This window comes from Anastrepha obliqua, chromosome 3 (genome assembly GCF_027943255.1).
Source record: "Anastrepha obliqua isolate idAnaObli1 chromosome 3, idAnaObli1_1.0, whole genome shotgun sequence".
Classification (NCBI taxonomy): domain Eukaryota; kingdom Metazoa; phylum Arthropoda; class Insecta; order Diptera; family Tephritidae; genus Anastrepha; species Anastrepha obliqua.
This window is the reverse complement of record NC_072894.1, coordinates 126,659,153-126,680,813: the sequence shown is the minus strand read 5'-3', so window position 1 is coordinate 126,680,813 and position 21,661 is coordinate 126,659,153.

Here is a 21,661-nt window from a genome sequence, read left to right as displayed (position 1 = left end):
TTTTTTTATTTTTATAAGCTGTGTGAAAGGACATATGAAAGCACTAAAAATTTGTGTAGCAGCTTTCTCCAGTAACAGTAAACGCAAAGAAACGTACTTACATATACATATTTATGTCGAGGCTGGAGTTGAATCGCCACAAAAATTATCGTAACTCTACCCATAGCGTTGAAAATTTGTAGGTAACCCATATTGTTTTTCGATTTCTACGTTGAAATAGCGTAGAATGCTGAATTTCTCACTGTTCCTGAAGATCTTATCTACGGGGTGCTCACCGGGTGTTCCAAGCCATTCAAGATTTTAAACATTATATGAGCAATAATCGGGTAACAAAGTGGTTCGATTTCATATACACCCAAATGTACACAAATAAGTATTGTATATTTAATCTTTATTAACATTTGATTGAAAATCTGGCTAAAGTATGTAATTTGTACTTTCAACATTGAAAGATTTAGTCCGAGTTTCTACTTTTTTGGTGCACATATTGACACTCTACTACGAGTATATACGAGTTTACCTAAAATTACATATATTTGAGCTTTTGATAAAACAACTCAAGTAGACTTAGCCACTGCGAAATTACTGAGTTCTAATGAAATACTAAAATTTGAACAAACATTTTGGAATACTCTTAAAGCTCATGACTAATATTTTAAAAGCATTACCAGATAAGTTCACAGATGTGTTCAACTTGAGTACGAGTTCATATGTATGTATATGTAATTAAGCTACAAAGCTAAGGTTTTCACACAATGAATAAATGGATTTCGATTTTGGAGTGTGTTTAGAGTTGTTAAATATTTTTTGCTAAGTCTGAGTTTCTATTGACACAAGTGCATTTACTTTTAGTACGCCGCAGATGTGAGTTCGAAGAAAAAAATTGAATCTTACGTTGGGAAGCAAATCCTAAAGATTATTTAAATAACGAATTTATAAAATTTTGAAATAATATTGCAATGTAAGAAATATAGACACATTTTTGTAATTTTTTGTTTGTGTATTTGTTGGCTGTTCAATAGAAATTATGTATAGTAAACAAATTAAGAAAGCAACGAATTTTTTAATTTGCGTTTATTTAAGTTTTTGCCTCAATAATGTCTAGTTTTAAGATTTCTAGTAACATTCGATTTAGGTCAAATATAATTCAACCCTTTGTTTGATTTCCAAACTCAAATAAAAAACGAAGCTGTATTTTGTATTTGCTTTTGGTCCCTATAATGTGGAAATCTATAAACAAACAGTGAATGTTAAAGAATGTTTAAACAAAATTTTACAATTTAGAGACCGAATAAATGGATAAGAATTAAATCAGCTACCTTGCTTCATAGTAATAATGCATTAATAGTTTTTCTTTTAACAACAAGTTACATGAAAATTAAAATTTTTTGCGGGCTGATATGGCTGTATGGTAGGGCGGGTCGATTTAAAAATCGCTCATTGCTCTGTGAACATCGTATTCTAGGGATCAAAATAAGAAACTTTGCCGAAGGAACCATACCTCTAAAACGAATTCATTTTAAAATATCACCATTTTTGGCCTTTACATGAGAAAAGAAACTAAAAAGTTCGACCCAAATTGGGGGACATCAGAATTCGTTTTAGAGGTATGGTTCCTTCGCCAAAGTTTCTTATTTTGATCCCTAGAATATGATTTTCACAGAGCAATGGGCGATTTTTTTGCCTCCCCACAAATCGAACCGGCCTACTGTATGGGTTATTTTTTATGTATCAAACAACATTTTATACAAAAACTAAGCATACGTTAATATTTGGTAGATTTATCTGTATGGACGATATTTGTTCAAAAATGATCAGTAAGTACTAAGCGCATATTATACTCGTATTACTACTAAGCATTTAGTGACAATGCATTTCAAATTTACTCTTAGTGGAATACAATTTTGGGCATATACAATTTAGTGTAGTGGGCCCATCTTTGGTTTCACAGGGTTTTAAAAAAACGAGCCTGAAGTGCCTTGATACTCAAGTGTGAACATTAAGGGTAACTTTCGCTAAAAGAAATGGGAAATAAATTTACCCTGTGACCAGTTTAACTGCATATATTATTTTCAGCATTTTCCTACGCTTTAGAGTCTAAAGCTAAGACGACTATTATATAATATTATATGAGACGACTATCATACAGCAAGCCTTATCGAAAATCTCTAGAGTGGATTGTAGCTTATTTGTGTAAGTTTGGTAAGGAGCGTTGCAGACTATCGTACTCCAGTATCGGTTTTACAAAAAAGTGCCTAAGAAGCATATCGGCGGGTGATTGGCAAAATCCCGTATCTCAGAAATCATTACTCTTCAAAAACAATAAATAAGAACCTGTTAATAACAAAAAATTATTTATTTTTTTTTTTTTTTTATATAAGCTTATACAATGTAAATTTACATATGTACATCCTAAAAAACATGCAGCGCTAGCATCAGAGGCTATCAGCTGTAACAAAAAATTATTTTTAATAACTGTGTGACCCGCCGTAACCAAATGGGTTTTTAAACGCTAAGTTTACACTCACACCGTGCTCTACAGCCATCGTTAAAAATATAATGTCTAAGGAATAAAACACCCGAACGTCTCGTTTACGCAAATTTAATTGTGTGAATAATATAATATTTTCCAATGGCAATATACAATAGGAATACTTAGAGAGCATATTTGAAAAGTAGCTAAGTAGCTTTGTACAATAGTTGAGTTGTAATACAGAAAACTAAGTGATCATGTTCTAACAATTTGCATCAATCCCACCCTCGCCATCATGCCAAATGCTAGTCAAGACTTGGACTCAACTTAGTTTTCATAGAAATTTAGAGGTTGTTAATCTGCACGTCACCACGATAGCACCTGCTATATTTTTCATCGTCCATATTTACAATTTTTCGTTTATTTGTTTGCTTTTTCTTTATTTTCGCCTTGTATGTTTTACATTTATACGAAAAATATATTTTGTATGGTATAGTACCACTCTGGCACTGACCAAGTAGCACTAAAACGCCGTTTCGATACCATTATGAGACCTCCAACAGGCAGATATCTGTAGCCAGCCAGAGATGTTAATGTAATGGAGAAGATTGGTGGGACTTAGGTTGGGGCACTGCCAGGCTGTCAAAGAAAGGAGCATCCAGCGACCTTAAGCGTCTAGCTGCCAAACTTGGACATTTACAGAGAAAGTGCTCAACAGTCTCCTTCACTGAAAGGTCGACACAGCTTCTGCAATGGGGGTTAAATGTCAAGCCTAGCTTTTCTGCGTGTGAGCCGATTGTGCAATAACCGGTAAACACAGACGAGATTGGAAATAGTATGGTGTGGAGTCCACAGGACTTCCTCGGGCCTCCGTCTATTGTACTGGGGCCACAGCGCTTTCGAAATAGCACATGAAGAAATGGAGCTCCATCTTTTCTGCGCTTTTTTGAGTAATAATTTGTGAAATTCCCTTTTTACAACAGTCAGGGAATCCCGATAACCGGGTAGGATTGAATTCAGTTCCCTGACAGTATTGGACAATTTGATAAATTGACGAACAAATTATATGACAGCATGATTCTCTCACGGCTCTCAATTTACGTAAAATACATAACTTGTGGGCCCACACTCACCAATGTAAACGTACGTTCCGTGTTAGATAACACGATCAAACTGTCAGCTGATTGCTCTCTTAGTACGCAGTATTACCAAACAGTACATTCTGAAATCTTTAATACTTTAATAAAAAAAAAAAAAAAATAAATAATTGGCGCGTACACTTCTGTTAGGTGTTTGGCCAAGCTCCTCCTCCTATTTGTGGTGTGCGTCTTGATGTTGTTCCACAAATGGAGGGACCTACAGTTTCAAGCCGACTCCGAACGGCAGATATTTTTATGAGGAGCTTTTTCATGGCAGAAATACACTCGGAGGTTTGCCATTGCCTGCCGAGGGGCGACCGCTATTAGAAAAATGTTTTTCCTAATTTTGGTGTTTTCACCGAGATTCGAACCAATGACCTCTCTGTGAATTCCGAATAGTAATCACGCACCAACCCATTTGGCTACGGCGGCCGCACTTTAATAAAATAAAGTTATAAAAATTCACATTTTTATGAAAATCTTTTAAAACAGATGTTTAATAGTACATATTAATTATTGATAAATGAACAATTTGTAATTGATATCGCGGATGTGTGTAAAATTATGAAAGCATTTAAGCAAACACAATTTTATACACAAAGCAGATCTTTTGGACGTACACATCGGTGAGTGTGGGCGGCAGCGCAGCCGAATGGGTTGGTACGTAACGACCCGGTACTGTCCTGGCTACTTCTGAGTGTACTCGTTTTTCTGCCCTGTACACCACATATAGGAGGAGAGCTCGGTCAAATCCATAGCAATGGGTATAAGCGCCAATTATATGTATACTTATGTGTATTTAATATTTATATATATATAAATACATACATAATTATAACTGGGAAACTCGTACGCTTGTGTTTTACGCTTGCGTATTTTTTGTGCACTGCTCTCTTCTTCCTCGTTCTGATAGAAAGCCTCAAGATGCATTCGCAGAAGGTAACTTCGGTTGGGTAACAACCACATTTGCATGCATTTTGTCAAATTTTCAATGGAAATGTAAACAACAAACCACGCATCAACAGAGAAGCCGGGCACTTTGGCGTTCAAACCACCAAATGGCAAGGAAAAAGAAAAACAAATCAGTTACTATCTCCTTGTCATCACAATTCGTCACGGAAAACCGTTTTTTTCATTTGCCGCATCTTTGGCGTCATCTTTAACAGTTTTCGCATGACCAACGCCCGTCCTGCGCTTTATTTGTTCTTGGAGACAAGCGCGTGAATTGGCTTAGATCGTTTTTCGTGCTGCTGGAATCAGTTTGAACAATTAAACACATTGACGGCACTTCACGACATATGGCAGAATATTTCCTTTGTTTGCAAATGTTGTCCTAAAGCTAGCTTTTTAAATATTTCCGAAGCGGCAGCGATAAAGAAAACAACGGCTTGTTAAAAGTTATACTTTATAGTGTAAAAAATATATTATTATATTTATTTGTTTGTTTAAAATCATTGATTGTTATTACATTTAAAAGAGAATAATTATTTCATGCTTTTTTTTTTAATTACGTTCGATTTTATAGTGGCAATACCCATCTCCTCATTATCGGCGACCAAATTAGAAATAGATTTAATGTGACGACGGCGAAAATGACAGTCGTGCAGCCAAAATATCGTGCTGACGTCTGAATAATTGCTTTCTTAAGAACGAATATTCGTCAAACGCCACCTGTCGCCTGCTGTCGTTAATATGTTTCTACTTTTAGAGAGAATTATAGTGCTTGTATTTTGCGCATAGCTCTCCTACCATCTGCCACTTAGCTGATATTGGGAAAAGGCTCCATTATGTTAGTATTGGTGCCGATGTTGTTGAGGTTCGTTTCAGAAAAGGGGACAGTGCGGCGAATTGAACTTCATGGTCATCGTCGACATTAGGCGCAAGAGCTTCGATAGTCACCGCAATTACAGCATGTAACTCTACGTCAATATCGGGTAGAGGTTTGCCCCCTTCTTTTTTAAGTGGCTTACAGAGGCTCCGTATTAAATCCTTACGTAAATTGGCAAACAAATATGCTGGCATTTCGTAATTTATTCCATTTTCAAGTCACTAAATTGGAGATTTTATGTTGGAGACTATTTTTTTAACTTAAGACGATTCAGGTCTTCAATAGCTTGCGGTCACAAAAAGTTCAAAAAATTTGGTAATGAAAACCAATAGAGTCAGATGATAGTGTATCCCAGTTAGAGGTATATTAGAGTATAAAAGGGCCAGTTAGAGTATATAAAGGCTGCAAGAAATTTCTTAAATTTATTTCTTCAAATATTTTTTTTTTCGATAACATTTTTTTAAAAGATGTAGATGAAAAAGGTAAGTAAATTTCAACAGCCATTTGAAAAGAGTATAGCACTGAAATGAACTATGAATAATGGCAGAAATATTTATTGGTCGTGCCTTTATACGCCAATGACGTGGTCCTAATAGTTAGTATCGGGAACGCAGTCATCACTGAGATTTTGGAAAGGTCACTGGCTCAGTCGTTGGGCTGCCAGTTGTGGTCTTAAAGTCAATTCCGACTAAACAAAGCTCTTGCTATTTACCAAAATTTAAACTTCCCAAATTAAATAACTGTGTTCTCCGCTTCCATCGGAAGTTGGGTATTTTGGAGTGATACTTGACTCCAAACTTCAATGGAAGCAACACATTGAAAATCCGATTAAAAAGGTCAGAATAGTTTTCTACTCCTGCAAATCCATGACTCAAGCCAGAGGTCGTGCTTTATATTGGTATTACCGGAGCATGTAGAACTTACCCCAGTGCTGCCCTGAATGTCGTTGTGTACATACTTTCCATCGACGATATTTCCATCGCTGCTCAAAGTAAAATCAGGTTATCGCTGCTCAAAGTAAAATCTATTAAAGGATAGTGTAGGATTTTTGGGTAGTTAACGCCGTATTTTTTGAACTTCGGACAGATCTCTCTATCGACAAACTGGTCGTAGTATCCTTAAATTTGCCCAATACTGCTAGGGCCTTCGCGATCCTGCAGGCATGCAAATATTTGACATATTTTCCGATAACCAATCAAGACGCTGGCGACACCGTGGTGCAGATCCAAACTAGTCAACTTCTGTTGAGAGAGAACAAATCTCTTGGATGTGCAGGTAAAATTTCCCTGATCTGGGTTCCAGGACATAGGAACATAGAGGGAAATGAAATTGCTAATGAGCTTGCCACGAAGGGGACCGAAATTTGTTATGTATCAGTCGAGGGCTTTTGTCGCTGGCGCTGCTTAGTAATTATTTGCCAAATAATATAATAAAATTTATTTATTTTATTTTTTCGTTATATTAAATTATGTTCTTGGAAATGTTGAAACAATCTGCTACCATTTGTGTGGTAATTGCCTCCATCTGGCAAATTATTTTCAAAATCTTCATCCTGAACAATTTAATATTTAAATCGTAAAATGTTATACATATACGTACATATGTATTCTGGACAACTCAAACACTAACAATTATATTACCAACATAACATGAACTTGCTTTTTTAGTAAAATGCAGCACCTTTCTGAAGCAGGTATTCAATAAACCAAAGGCGTTTTCCCAAATGAAGCGAGTAAGAGGATGTACTTTTTTGAAATTTCGTTGAGATGCGGCCAAGTTACCGTAGTGCATAAAAGGTGGTACCAACTAGCTTGTTGAAGGAAAAGCCGAATCACCCAAAATGGAGAAGTTGTTCGGAAATAATATTTGGAGATCTGACTTTGTAGTACAAAAAATGCTGGCCCTCCGAAGGACTCTACTGTCATGTAGTGATCCAGGTAAGCCCCAAGTTAAGTTGGTAAGCCTATTATTCTCTGATTTCTGTCGAAATAATTTTCCTTATTGATATGAATATGGGTGCAGTCTATAGTGTAAATAACTCTCGATATACACAATTAAGAAGTGAGTGATTTTCAATTTCTCACGATTTCTGGCCGCAACATTTGTGTTACATGAACTAAACATATTATTTAAATCTGTTTGGAGTAACGACATTTCTTCGATCAAATCGAGTGGCTTAAAAAGTGTTACATCTCGGTATGCATTACATTTTTTAATAATTTTTAAATTTTCAATAACTTAGGACGGTTAGGTTAGGTTAGGTTATGGCGGTAGTCGGTCTGCGTGACCAACTCACTTAGACCTTACAGATCCGTTGTGATACTCGTACCACAGTGTTGCAGGGGAACCCCATTTACTTTCCTTGGTGGAACCATTTTGTGGCTCTTATGAAACGTAGAATTGATCCCAACCCCACGCCAGACAGCTCTGTAAAAGAATTGAAAGAGTATTTACCTAGATAACCTGCTTTGATTTTAGCTAGGGCAGGACATTTGCAAAGGAAGTGATCAACTGTTTCTTCCTCTTCCTCATCTCTGCAACTTCTGCAATATTCATAGGAGAAAACTCCTAGTCTCGAGGAATGCCTGCCAAATAGCCAATGACCGGTTATGCCAGCTACGACCTTCGAGATATCATCGCTTTAGAGACTAAGCAATTCCTTTGTCCTTTTCGTGTTTATTTGCGGTCATAGTAGCCTAGCTGTTACATGTATCTTCATCTCTTCATCTCTCCATGACCTGTTGGCCTCTCGGATAATGTTGTTTTTTATTATTAGTTTACTCGTGGCAAAAAGCATTCCAATGGTACTTCTATCACTGAGCAGTACCTTTTCTGGCTAGCTCATCAGCTTTACAGTTTCCCTTAATATCTCTGTGCCCCGGAACCCAAATAAGGCTGACCTTGAATACGACACGAATATCATTTAGGGCTACCCGGTATTCCTGTGCAACCTTCGAACTTAGTATAGCCCCATTCATTGATTTAATGGCCGCCGGGCTATCCGAGAATATATTTACAGTCGTTTTTGTTACGGCATGCGTATTCAGATGTGTAGCCACTTCTTTTATAGCTAGAACCTCTGCTGATAGACGCTGCAGTAGTTTGGTAGTGGAACGGATAGTCCCAGTCCTAATTCCTTCGAAAAACCATCTGTATAAAAATTTAATTCCCCCTTCTCCATGACCTTGTTGTCTGCCACTCCCTTCTAGACGGTATAGTCGTCTTGAATAGCCTTTTGAAGGTGAGGAATAGAGTAATCTATTTCTTGTTTGTGACTATTCAGAGAGTGCAAAATAGAAGCGACCGCCGTAGCCGAATGGGTTGGTGCGTGACTACCATCCGGAGTTCACAGAGAGAACGTAGGTTCGAATCTCGGTGAAACACCAAAATTAAGAAAAACATTTTTCTAATAGCAGTCGCCCCTCGGCAGGCAATGGCAAACCTCCGAGTGTATTTCTGCCATGAAAAAGCTCCTCATAAAAAATATCTGCCGTTCGGAGCCGGCTTAAAACTGTAGGTCCCTCCATTTGTGGAACAACATCAAGACGCACACCACAAATAGGAGGTGGAGCTCGGCCAAACACCCAAAAAGGGTGTACGTGCCAATTATATATATATATATAAAATAGAAGCGTGGTCCGGTCTTTCCATAGCGCTATTCCTTTGAGTTGGAGCGCCGAGGCGGCGACCACGTGTTTCCCTACCAGATTTAGTGCAGGTTAATTGATTAGCACTTCTAGCGCTTTGTTTGGGGTAGTCCTTAAAGCGCCAGAGATGCATAAAAAGCTGTTGGATCTTACTCATGATTTTAGCGTACCTCGCCTTTTGAGCAGATAGTCACCATACAAGTATTCCATATATTAAGATTGGCCTAACTACAGAAGTATAAAGCCAATGTGTAACACGAGGTGTTAGTCCCCATTTAATACCGACATCTTTTTTGCAAATATTTAATGCAACGTTGGTCTTCTTTACTCTTTCCTCAATATTAGGTTCCCACGTGAGTTTCCTATCTAATATGAGTCAAGTACCTAGACATTCCCTTTCAAAGGAGTCTCCACACCCTTAAAAATTAGCGGGGAGATTAAGGGAGCCGTATGTCTTTGTAAAGACATTATTTCAGTTTTTGCGGGGTGTATACCGAGTCCCGCGGCCGCCGTAGCCGAATGGGTTGGTGCGTGATTACCATTCGGAAATCACAGAGAGGTCATTGCTTCGAATCTCGGTGAAAGCAAAATTAATAAAAACATTTTTCTAATAGCGGTCGCCCCTCGGCAGGGGCAATGGCAAAACTCCGAGTGTATTTCTGCCATGAAAAAGCTCCTCATAATAATATCTGCCGTTCGGAGTCGGTTTGAAACTGTAGGTCCCTCCATTTGTGGAACAACATCAAGACGCACACCACAAATAGGAGGAGGAGCTCGGCCAAACACCTAACAGAAGTGTACGTGCCAATAGAAGTGTACGTGCCTGCTCTCATTCCTGCTTATAAGTGTGGCCATGTTAGAGCGCAGAATATCCATAAGGGTGTTAGGATACTTGCCTTTAACGGCAATTGCTAGGTCATCTGCGTAAGCAGTGACGTGGCAACCCCCTCTTTCCAGGGTCAGCAATAGGGAGCTTATCACCAAAATCCAAAGAAGAGGGGAGATGACTCCATCTTGCGGTGTGCCTCAGCAGACCTGTCTGCTTAGAGTAGTGCTGCCTAATTTAGCCGTTACCTTTCTTTTGACGAATATAGCTTCTATCAGGGCAACAACGTGTGATTCAACTTCAAAATCTTCTAAAGAATCTATTTGCATTTATTGTTGAAGGCGCCTTCTATATCTACGAAAACGACCAATGCAAACTCTTTGTCTAATAAACTTTTTTCCACCAACCCGGCGAGTGAGTGTAAGCCGGTTTCTGTAGACTTCCCTTTAGTATAGGCATGTTGCGCCGAGGAGAGCCTATTTGAAGGCACAACGCCCCGTATATATTCATCCATTATTCTCTCCAGGATCTTGAGCAGAAAAGTCGTTAAACTAATGGGTCTAAAGTCTTTGGGGCTAGTGTGTGAGAACCTACCTGCTTTGGGTATGAAGGTGACTTTTATCTCCGTCTAGCCTAGCGGAATGTGGCCCATGTTAAGACAACTTCTAATGATAATTTTGATAAACCGTGATATAATCTCCCGTGATTGTTGCAGTTCAGCAGGGTAGATACCGTCTAGTCCTAGCGATTTATAAGGACGAAAAGTTTTAACAGCCTATTCGATCTTTGCGTTTCTAACTAAGCGACTTCCTAGGTCGGAATGCCTTTCATTATTGGCGGAGTCGTTTTGTTCCACCGGCTTGTTTCCTGGGAAGTGTGTGCAGGTTGCATAACGTTTTTGAGAGAATTCTCGTGGACTTGGCCAGATTAAATAATGTTCTATAGGATTCTCGTAGCGATTCTCCATCAAAGCGGTTTAGACTTCTCTCTGAGTCGGACAACCGGACAGCTAGCTGTTAAGGAGCTATTCATTGCGTTATTTACCTGATTGACCAGTTTATCCAGCTGCCCACATGTAGTGGGGTCTTTGGGGGCTCTCTTTGGCAGTAAGGCTCTTAATTTTTTATTGTAAACTCCCCAGTCAGTTTTTCGTATATTTCTGAACTGACTAACTTGGGGAGATCTAGTAGCCCTCTTGAATGAGGGCTATGTCAAGTTCAGCGGCAGCCAAACGGACGGAAAGGTGCGCGGACGTTTAGAGTGGAGGATATTAATTTGGATCAGCTTCAGGTGAATCTGTCCGTTTCATCTCCACTATCGTGACCTCGACGTCCTCCTTCGAGATCTTCCTACCCTCAGTGTCAGCGAGGAGATCCTCTTCGTTGAAAAGCGGCCCCCCACCGGTCAGCCTCTCCGAGTCGGTTGAGCATTGGCTGCTAGCCAACTCTTCTGCAGTATCGCTGCGCAAGCTGGCCTTGTCACTCTCCTCATCTGAGTCCAAAGCTGGCTCGTCGCTGCGATAGATTCGAGTGATTGCGTCAACAAACCCGAACCTCAATGACAAAGGGGAGAAGGTCCGGGGTGTTCCTCTAGGACCTGGATGTACACTTCGGCGGAAGCCTCCTCAATCCATCTTTTTCCTTAGGAATGGCACCTTCCTCTTCTCCCTTGTCGATGATGGCCACTATCTCATCGCCGTCCTTTATAATCACACTAAAAGTTGCATGTTTCCCTTTTGTCTTTTGGCGACCCTTTCTATTGTCTGCTCTGCTTGACCGTTGTCGTATAGGAGTAGCACCCGCCGGCTTTCCCAAGTCGGATATTACTCTTTTTGCCAACTCTAGCGATTTAGCCTGGTCTTCGGTTAGCTGGTATATTGCTACCTCTCCTAGTCTAAATAAGACCTTATTACCAAAGGCGGCCAGGTACTCGTATGCATAAAAATCGATAAACACCAGGAACAGATTAGGTGAAAGATGGCGGAGGCTCTATAGTATACTGACAAAAATCGACGCAAGCCATTTGTTTCAAAACATTTGTAGTCATTACTATATTTTAACTGTAAGGAAGTCAGATAGCAATCGCGTCCGTAATCATTTCCTATATATACCTTTTGATACAGGTAATATTTTTTTGTAAAAAGGGTTGAAATGTGTTATCTTTAAATACAACAACAACGACAACCTTACGCTTTTATATTTATGAAAATTTATTTTAATTTACCTGATACTACCTTCCTTAAATAAAAAATATCTATGTATTTTGTTCGTATTTTTACTATGTGCATAGGTACATTGAACTTAGATTTTCAATTTCCATCTGTCCTTCCTGCGGTTATTGTTGTCTAGCAAATTAAGGAACTCAATACTAAGACAATGTAGCGGTTCTCACACCTTTCAACATTAAAAGGAACTTGGCTTTTAGCTGTAGGTATTATTTTTAAAGTAAAACCCTCGAACTGTGGCCGTTAATTGGCATCGGTGTGACGGCTAATCTCTTTGTCATTGTATAGTTAAGTCTGAAGCATTTGTAAACAGATATTCGACCTTTATCTTTGTAGCTGCCGATTGTTTCAACTGAAACGTGGGCGTTCTGTTTGATAAAGAAAACATTTCTTAAAAGGCCGCAGAAAAACCAGTTTGTTAGGAATGGATCAAGGTCATTAGATGTCGGTGCTTAGTATGCTGCTTGGAATCGCCAGTTTTTTGTTATTTAAAAGCAATCCATATTTATTAAACACTGAAATTTACAGTGTGCCACAAATGTTGCTATCCAAGACGAACGGTGTGCTGGCATAGGGGAAAATTCCTATCTTAAGATATTTATTTATTTTATTTATACATTAAGTCTACTGCAGCACATTCTATCATAATTAGAATACAATTCATAACTGCACAGCAACATCGCTAACAAATACGTTTTAGCTAGAAGCGGTCGAAGTTTCACTAGTTTGAAGTGTTTAGTAGTCCGTAGATTTCGGAGCATACCATATACTTGCCTGTAGAGTTAAATCTGTTTACACCATTTTGAAGGGTAATCAATTTAGAAAATGAACAAAAAGGAAATGACAATGAAAATTAAAATTTACTGAGCAATCTTTATTATTTTTGTGTAGAATCATTCCTTTAAATGTTGGCCGCAACTGTAATTTGGCATCCGTGAAAAGCAATTTTAAATAATATATCTCGTGAATAACTTTAGCAATGATGGATTCTTATGCCTCAATCGATGATGGTTTCTAATGCCTCCACAAAACATTTAAACTTGACATACCTCAACAAATAGAAATCCAAAGGTGTGATGTCACACGATCTTGGTGGCCAATCCACTGATCCGAGACGAGAGGCATTTATATAAATATATACATACATATATATATATATATATATACATATATAGCTGCCATATATCTATATATATACATATATAAATAATATAAATTGTTGATGCTAACGTAGTCGGCGGCTGCCATATTAGGGTTACCCATTTACAAAATATGAATTTGGGCTTTAAATTTTGTTTGGCAAGAATTTGGCGACTGCAACCCGATGACAGAGAAGTCCAAACAAATTACCAGGCAATACAATAAATTGTACACTATGAATTTTTTCCAGAAGGTCAGACAGTTAATAAGTACTATTATTTGGGCGTTATGAGACGTTTACGTGAAGCAATTCGCCAAAAGAGAAAGAATTTGTGCAAAAAGAACTTGCTGTGCCATCGCACAGCGCCAGCATTACACGTCAATTTTTGACCAAGAACGAAACGATATCATTCAACAGCCACCAAATTCACCTGCTATGGCTCCCTGCTATTTTTTTGACCACTGCGGGGAACGCTTTTTAACAATCGAAAGAAAGTAATGGAAAAACCGAAAATGGCTATGTTGGCTATACCGAAAATAGTTCAAGAAATGTTTCGAGAGCTGAATTGAATGCTGACATAAGTGCTTTGTAGTTGATGGGAAGTAATTTGAAGGCAATAATATCACTTTTGAGAAATAAACTTGTATTTTGAATTTTCTGAATATATTACGCGCAGTTTTTGAGCAAGGCGGTTTCTTTAAGATTAAAATACGAAATCTTCAAGCAGTTGGTACGTTTTTTTAATGAAAGTTAATATCAAAGAGCTCATGCTGTAATAAAAATAATTCAGTTCTAAATATAATATGAATATTTTTAATTATACTTGTTTTCAAAAAAATTGTGGTAATAATCAATAAAAAATGCATTTGAGTGAATTTGTTGCTTGATTACACTGAATATACTTTTTCCCAGCTTTGCACGTGGTGTAGGCTATCTTCGAATTAAATAATAATATTTCGAACATCACTTACAAATAATGTAACTTTGTGAAGCTCCCTTTCTTACAACTGCGCATTGTTTCGTGGTTGGGGGTGCAGAGCATTATGGCGGTGACAACAACGCAGCTGGATAATGGTGGACTGTTACCAAACACGCGCAGTGGGCAATCCGAATGGCTGTTGAAAGTGTAAAGCATAGAAACAATTTATAGGTATGTATGCGTGTGTTGTAAGTATATTTCATAATTGTGGTGACCGCTTTGGTGGCAATGGTATCTATCTAGCCAGTTGAAGAGGCTTTTGAGAAGGGTGGAAAGTCTAAAGGTTAACTCGGCTTTGCGTTGGTTTTAAGTCGGTTACAAATATTATTAGCATCAAAGTGAAAATATGGCGGTTGAACCCGCAATGGGCTTGGCATTGAAGTTGAAGTATAGTGAATTTTTGACAAATATATGTACTTTGTTTATTCCTATTCCAATATTTTTTTAACACGTAAGGGGCTTTGTATTAGGGCAAATTTAAAATCAAAACTATGCGTTCGTATGAACGCTTTCTGCTGGACTGGACGCATCTTTATTACTTTCACAATTTTCTCAAAAGTAAGATAAGAAATGTACTATAAAATGTATTGTACAATATGGCACAAAACTAATAACCAAATTTTGTTTTTTAATAACTTTTTAATAATATTAATAACTTTTTTTAATTACTAATTTTAATATAAAAATGATTTTGAGTGGTGGAAATCTTTACTTTAAACTTTACGCGCTCCATTTATTCTTCGTATACGGCAGCTGTCTAGTTGACTAATGCCAAATATGCTTGACATACGACGCTATTGCAAGAATTACAAATCTTCCTTATGCGAGGGGTGCCTTTTATATGTCGGGATTTGGCAACCCTGGTGTTGTAATCTGGCAACTGACAGATGTATCGCAAAGTTTGACATTTTTAGGCTTTTACGTATTCAGAACGTTTTGAAATACCAGCGCTATTTGTGTTGTTTACAGTAACTTAAAAGATTCATCTCGGTCCAAAAATGGAATTAAATCGTGAACATTTTCGTGCGATTATTTTTTACAAATTTCGACGTGGATTAACTCAGCAACATTGCATGGATGAACTTAGCTCATTTTTTGGCGATGAAGCTCCATCAAGGACCAGTGTTTATCGATGGTGTGGTGAATTCAATCGTGGTCGTAGTTCACTCCAAGACGAATTTCGTGAAGGTCGTCCAAAATCAGTTGTTGTTCCGAAAACTACTGATGCGGTGCGCGAACTGATATTGCAAGATCGTCATGTGATCTATCGTGAGATTGAGGCAATCTTAGGCCTTAGTGGGACCAGCATACATTCAATATTGCATAAACATTTGACTGTCAAAAAAATTTGTTCGCGTTGGATCCCACACAATTTGTCAATCGCTTAAAAAAAGGCTCGTGCCGATTGGTCGAAGGAAATGCTCAAAAAATACGATCGCGGGGCTTTGAAACACGTCTATGACATCGTGACAGGTGATGAATCATGGATTTACGCGTATGAGCCCGAAAGTAAACAGCAGTCGACTGTATGGGTATTTCAAGATGAGCCAAATCCAACAAAAGTTGTTCGCGCACGAAGCACTTCCAAGCAAATGGTCGCCTGATTTTTCGGAAAAACTGGACATGTCGCAACCGTACCACTAGAACAACGCAGAACAGTAAATTCTGAGTGGTACACAACCATTTGTTTGCCAGTTGTCTTCCAAGAAATTAGGAAAACCAATCGCCAAAGACGGATCACTCTTCACCAGGACAATGCGAGCTCTCACACATCGGCTCAAACAACTGCATTTTTGAGCACCCAAAACATCGAATTAATGGGTCATCCGCCGTATAGTCCTGACTTGGCACTGAATGACTTTATTTTATTCCCGTACGTAAAAAACAAACTGAGAGGTCAACGACACCTGAAGAAGCGGTTGCGGCATTCAGAATGCATGTTTTGGAGGCACCTCATTCAGAGTGGCAAAAGTGCTTCGACAATTGGTTCAAACGCATGCAAAAGTGTATAGATCTTCATGGAGAATATTTTGAAAAACAATAAAGTGATTTTCGACGATTAAAATTTGTTTTTGTTCTCTAATCCCGACTTATAAAAGGCACCCCTCGTAAATATATAAATAATATTTTACATATATAATATTATATTTTCTTACACAGGCAGCAATAATGAGATAGGACGATGATTGGTGGATAATCGCTCAAGCAAACTAATCTTTGATTTTCTTTTAAACTTAGAACGAAGTTACCATTATATTTATAAACAGAGTAATCGAATAATCATCCCGATCGTGTTCCAATTTTAACACAATAATAACAACTAAAAATAAGATTTTTCACCTTTTTCACTTATTTACGAGGGTTGAAAAAAATGTAGCCATTATTCCATTTGATAAAATATTTTCCCTTTAAAAACGTGAAACTCAATTTCTTAGTTGATCACGTAGGCATTTTTTAGAAAATAATAATTCTACGGAACTCCTCTGTTGATGTTCTGCCTAAAAGACTAGTATTTCTCATAGCATCTTGAAAACTTGTTTTAGGTAGGCAAATTTGTATGACTCCTTTGTTATCAGAAACATCGTGGTGCATAAATTGACCGAAAACGTGAAATGATAAAAACGTAAAATTAAAACATATTTTAAGTTCTAAAGCGTTAGTAGAAACATAACAAAAAGCATAATACAGCATCCAAATGGCTATTATCTTACCCTACAGAATATTAGCTGCATTTTTTTGCAACCCACCTGCAATAGAACGTTCGAGCTCACTTAAAATTTGCTTACATATTTACGAGGGTCGTTTGAAAATTCCGTGCAAAAATAAAAACTGCTTAATTGTTTGTGGCAAACTATTTTTCGATATACAGGGCCCGTCATCTATCGTTACGGATTTGAACTAGGTATTATTTGAAGAATGGTAACACTTAGCTGTCATCTGATTTGACAGAATATCAGTTTTATTCTTCCGCTAAACGAAAATGGTTGTGTATACGCTTAAAATCATGGTAATGTTGCAGAATGTGTACGAAAATTACTTACGGCAATGGGAAGAAGAAAAGCACCGAAGCGTATGTGCGTTACTTTGCGAAAAAAGCCGTTTGATGCCGTTGGATTATTATATTTGGGGTGCCGTCAAAGACCAGTGTTATGCCAACAAACCAGCAACAATTGATGCACTGAAGACCAACATACGCGATGTCATAGCTGAAATACAGCCGCATACAATCGAAAATGTGTTGAAAAATTGGACCGATCGTATGGGATGGTGCATGGCTAGCCGAGGCAGCCATATGAATGAAGTTGTGTTCCATCATTAACCGGAAGGATTGTACTTCAAAATAAAAAAAAAACAGTTTGGAAAATTATTGAGTAGTTTCTTTTTTATAGCATTTTTAATTCCATAAAGTTATATGGCGGACCCTTTAGTATCCTTTTAGGCTTATACACTTCGTCCAAAATAGTTCACAATACTGGCATCGTTTGTTTGGGCCTGCTTGTGAAATTTATGATCGAGAAACAAAACCAAATGAATAATTCTGAGGAAACTTCGGCAATTATATTTTTATAGTCGGATATGTTAATTATATTTTATTCGACATTTCTATAAAAAATATAATGCGGGTCTACTTAGTTACCCCATTTTGTTTTGCTTTGTTTGTGCTAACAGCAGTTTGATGCTTCTCACAATGATTTCCCTTGTTTACTTTGAAACTTCAACTCAAATTGGTTCTTCACGTAGCAACTCAATAGCTTTTCAATTGAAATGAAAATTTTTTGATCGGAAAGCCGGTTACAATGCAGCTCTGAAAGGAGACACACAGCCTTTCGGGTATTCGCTCTGGCAATCAATACTTTTCAGAATTCTAATGACTGTGGATATGATAATAATATAATATATAAGTAAATGAGGATCCATTTTCCCAGAATATATGTACGTAGTGAGTTCGTGTCTAATTTTGACCAACTGTATTCTGTTCCTAACAAAAGTAATCTAAAGTCTAAAATTCTAATGATGTCAAAACTGTTGTGGTGAGTTGCCTTCTGTGAAGAATGGCTAACAAATGATTGAAGTTCTAACCTGGCAGACGCTGGTGTAGTCAGACAACTGAAGTTTGAGGTTAGGCGGCTGACTAGCACAATTAGGACAGCAGGCGCCATCAACATGTATAAAAAGAATGCAATCCATTAGAAATCTATTACCGCAACGGTTTTCTCAATAATCGAAACCAAATTGCTCAGCGTGACTTGTCGAACTGTCATTTGATTGCAAACGATCGAATTTAACCAAAGATGTAAGTAAATTGTAAAAATATATAAATAAATATGGTTTTTGAAACATATAAAATAATATTTTTTTAATTTTAATAAACTCAACCCCACCCAAAAAGATGTCATGGTGGAGTATATGACCAACAAAGACTTCTATTAGAAGCCCTACGCGCCAACTTAGGGAAACAAGTACCTGCAATTTTCAATTTTCAATTTTAGTTTTACGTATTCAGTGGAGAATTTTTGATTTTATGTGTTGTTTTGAATTTTATTTTATTTATTTTTGAATTCTTTAGTATTTAAATGTCTACGACTGACTATACTTTTGTAACTTTGACATGTGTTTCCACTAATCTTTTTGCTCTATTTAGTGTAAAGCACATTTGATATTTACATTTTCATAATTTATAGCGAGCGTGGAATGCGAGTCGTTCTGATCACCTGGTCATTTGTGTAGGTTTCCACATTATTTGTGGTGTGCGTCTTGATGTTGTTCCACAAATGGAAGGACCTACAGTTTCAAGCCGACTCCGAACGGCAGATATTTTTATGAGGAGCTTTTCATGGCAGAAATACACTCGGAGGTTTGCCATTGCCTGCCGAGGGGCGACCGCTATTAGAAACATGTTTTTCTTAATTTTGGTGTTTTCACCGAGATTCGAGCCGTCGTTCTCTCTGTGAATTCCGAATGGTAGTCGTGCACCAACCCATTCGGCTCCGGCGGCTGCCATATTAGGGTTACCCATTTACAAAATATGAATTTGGGCTTTAAATTTTGTTTGGCAAGAATTTGGCGACTGCAACCCGATGACAGAGAAGTCCAAACAAATTACCAGGCAATTCAATAAATTGTACACTACGAATTTTTTCCAGAAGGTCAGACAGTTAATAAGTACTATTATTTGGGCGTTATAAGACGTTTACGTGAAGCAATACGCCAAAAGAGAAAGAATTTGTGCAAAAAGAACTTGCTGTGCCATCGCAGCGCCATCATTACACGTCAATTTTTGACCAAGAACGAAACGATATCATTCAACAGCCACCAAATTCACCTGCTATGGCTCCCTGCGATTTTTTGACCACTGCGGGGAACGCTTTTTAACAATCGAAAGGAAGTAATGGAAAAACCGAAAATGGCTATGTTGGCTATACCGAAAATAGAGTTAACGTATCATGTAATTTTCTTTCGCATGGTTGTTGATCGTTGCACGGATGTGATGATTCAACCCCAGATCATGTTTTGTTTTCTTCAAATGCATTCTCGATTACTCGAACAATTCAATGGACTTGATCAATAGTCGAATACTTAGTGCGGAATCTAAATTGGTACTCAGGAATTATTTATTCTTATTCTGTTTTTTTTTTTTTTTTATTATTAGTATTTTCATTGCAACTAGTATAACATTACATACATAGGTATATATACTAACGAGCAATTTTTGTAGAGTTTTGTTACAACAAATAATTTGAGTTAATCCTCAGCAAAATACAATTCATACTTTAACTGATTTTTATTTATTTATTAGTTTAAATCTAGAGGTTTTTTACGTTTGAGCCTTCGTTTCCATTTTGTATTATCGTTAAGAATCAAGGCTTCATTGTTCACATGCTTGCTTAGTCGCTCTGCGTGCGACTTTGCAAGTTTCTTTATGGTTGCCGTAACCGTTCTAGGTCTTGCGTCCTAATATACCATGGAGCGCAAACTGCATGCTTGAGTGCCTTAGTCTGAAATCTTTGTATATGCGCTGTATTACTATAGCTGGTGCATCCCCATAGCTGAATCCCATAGGTCCAGATAGGTTTGAGAACTTGTTTGTAAAGCAGTATTTTATTGTGTGCGGATAACGCTGATTGTTTACCCATTAGCCAATGCATATTTTGGAATTTTAGGTCCAGTTCTTCCCTTTTCTTTTTCACGTGCGCACTCCACCTAAGTTTCGTATCGAGCGTCATACCTAGATACTTTGCTGTATTAGAGTATGGTACTTTAATGCTGTTTATGTATATTGGCAGGTAGTTGGTCTTTTTGTTTGTAAAGTTGATGTGTACAGACTTAGTTTCGTTCAGTTTAATGTGCCATTTATCTGTCCAATTGTATATTTTATTGATAGCAAGCTGCAGTTGTGCAGTAGACTCTATTTCTGTCTTTCCGACGGTTAGTATTGCAGTGTCATCAGCAAATGTTGCTGTAAAGCAATTTCTGCTGTTTGGCAGATCGTGAGTAAAAAGTAGATAGAGAAGGGGACCAAGCACACTTCCTTGCGACACACCAGCTTTAATCTCTTTCAGTTCAGAGAACTCATCTTTGTATCTGACGCGAAAATAGCGCTCAGACAGGTAGGTTTTTAAGATATTAAAACATGTTTTTGGCAGTACATTCTTTATTTTCCACAGCAAGCCAGCATGACATACTTTATCGAAAGCTTTAGAGACATCGAGAAATACAGCCGAACACACATTTTTTTCTTCAAATGTGTTCTCGATGATACGCGTAATTCTGTGAATTTGGTCAATAGTTGAGTGGCGCGCGCGAAATCCAAATTGGTGTGTTGGTATTATTTGTTTGTTTTCTATGATATTGCTCAGGCGCTTTATCAAACATTTTTCCAACAGTTTTGATAAGATGGGCAACAGTGAAATTGGTCGATATGATGCTACATCGTTTGGAGGCTTTCCTGGTTTTAGAATCATGATGACATCAGCTATTTTCCAATAGATTGGAAAGTATTGCAGCTTAAAGCAAGCATTCATTATGTTTGTTAGCTTAGTAATGATATTTCGTGGAACTTGTTTGAGGACTTCGGCAGTTATTAAATCAAACCCTGGAGATTTCTTCGACTTCAACTTTTGTATCTCGGCGCACATCTCATATTCAGTTATGGGTACTATATCGCCATAATCATCATTGGCTATGCCATCATTATTTAGTATTGGTGATGTGTCGCTATTGGGTGTAAAGATTTTTGCTAGATAATCTGAAAATAAGTTTGCTTTTTCTATGTTGGTTTTCGCCCACCCATTATTGTCTCTTTTGATTGGTGGATTATGGTTAGCTGGCTGTTTAAGCTTTTTGGTGCATTTCCATAGTGAGTAGTTTGTGTCTCTTTTATTATTTAATTGCTGTGCGTAGTTT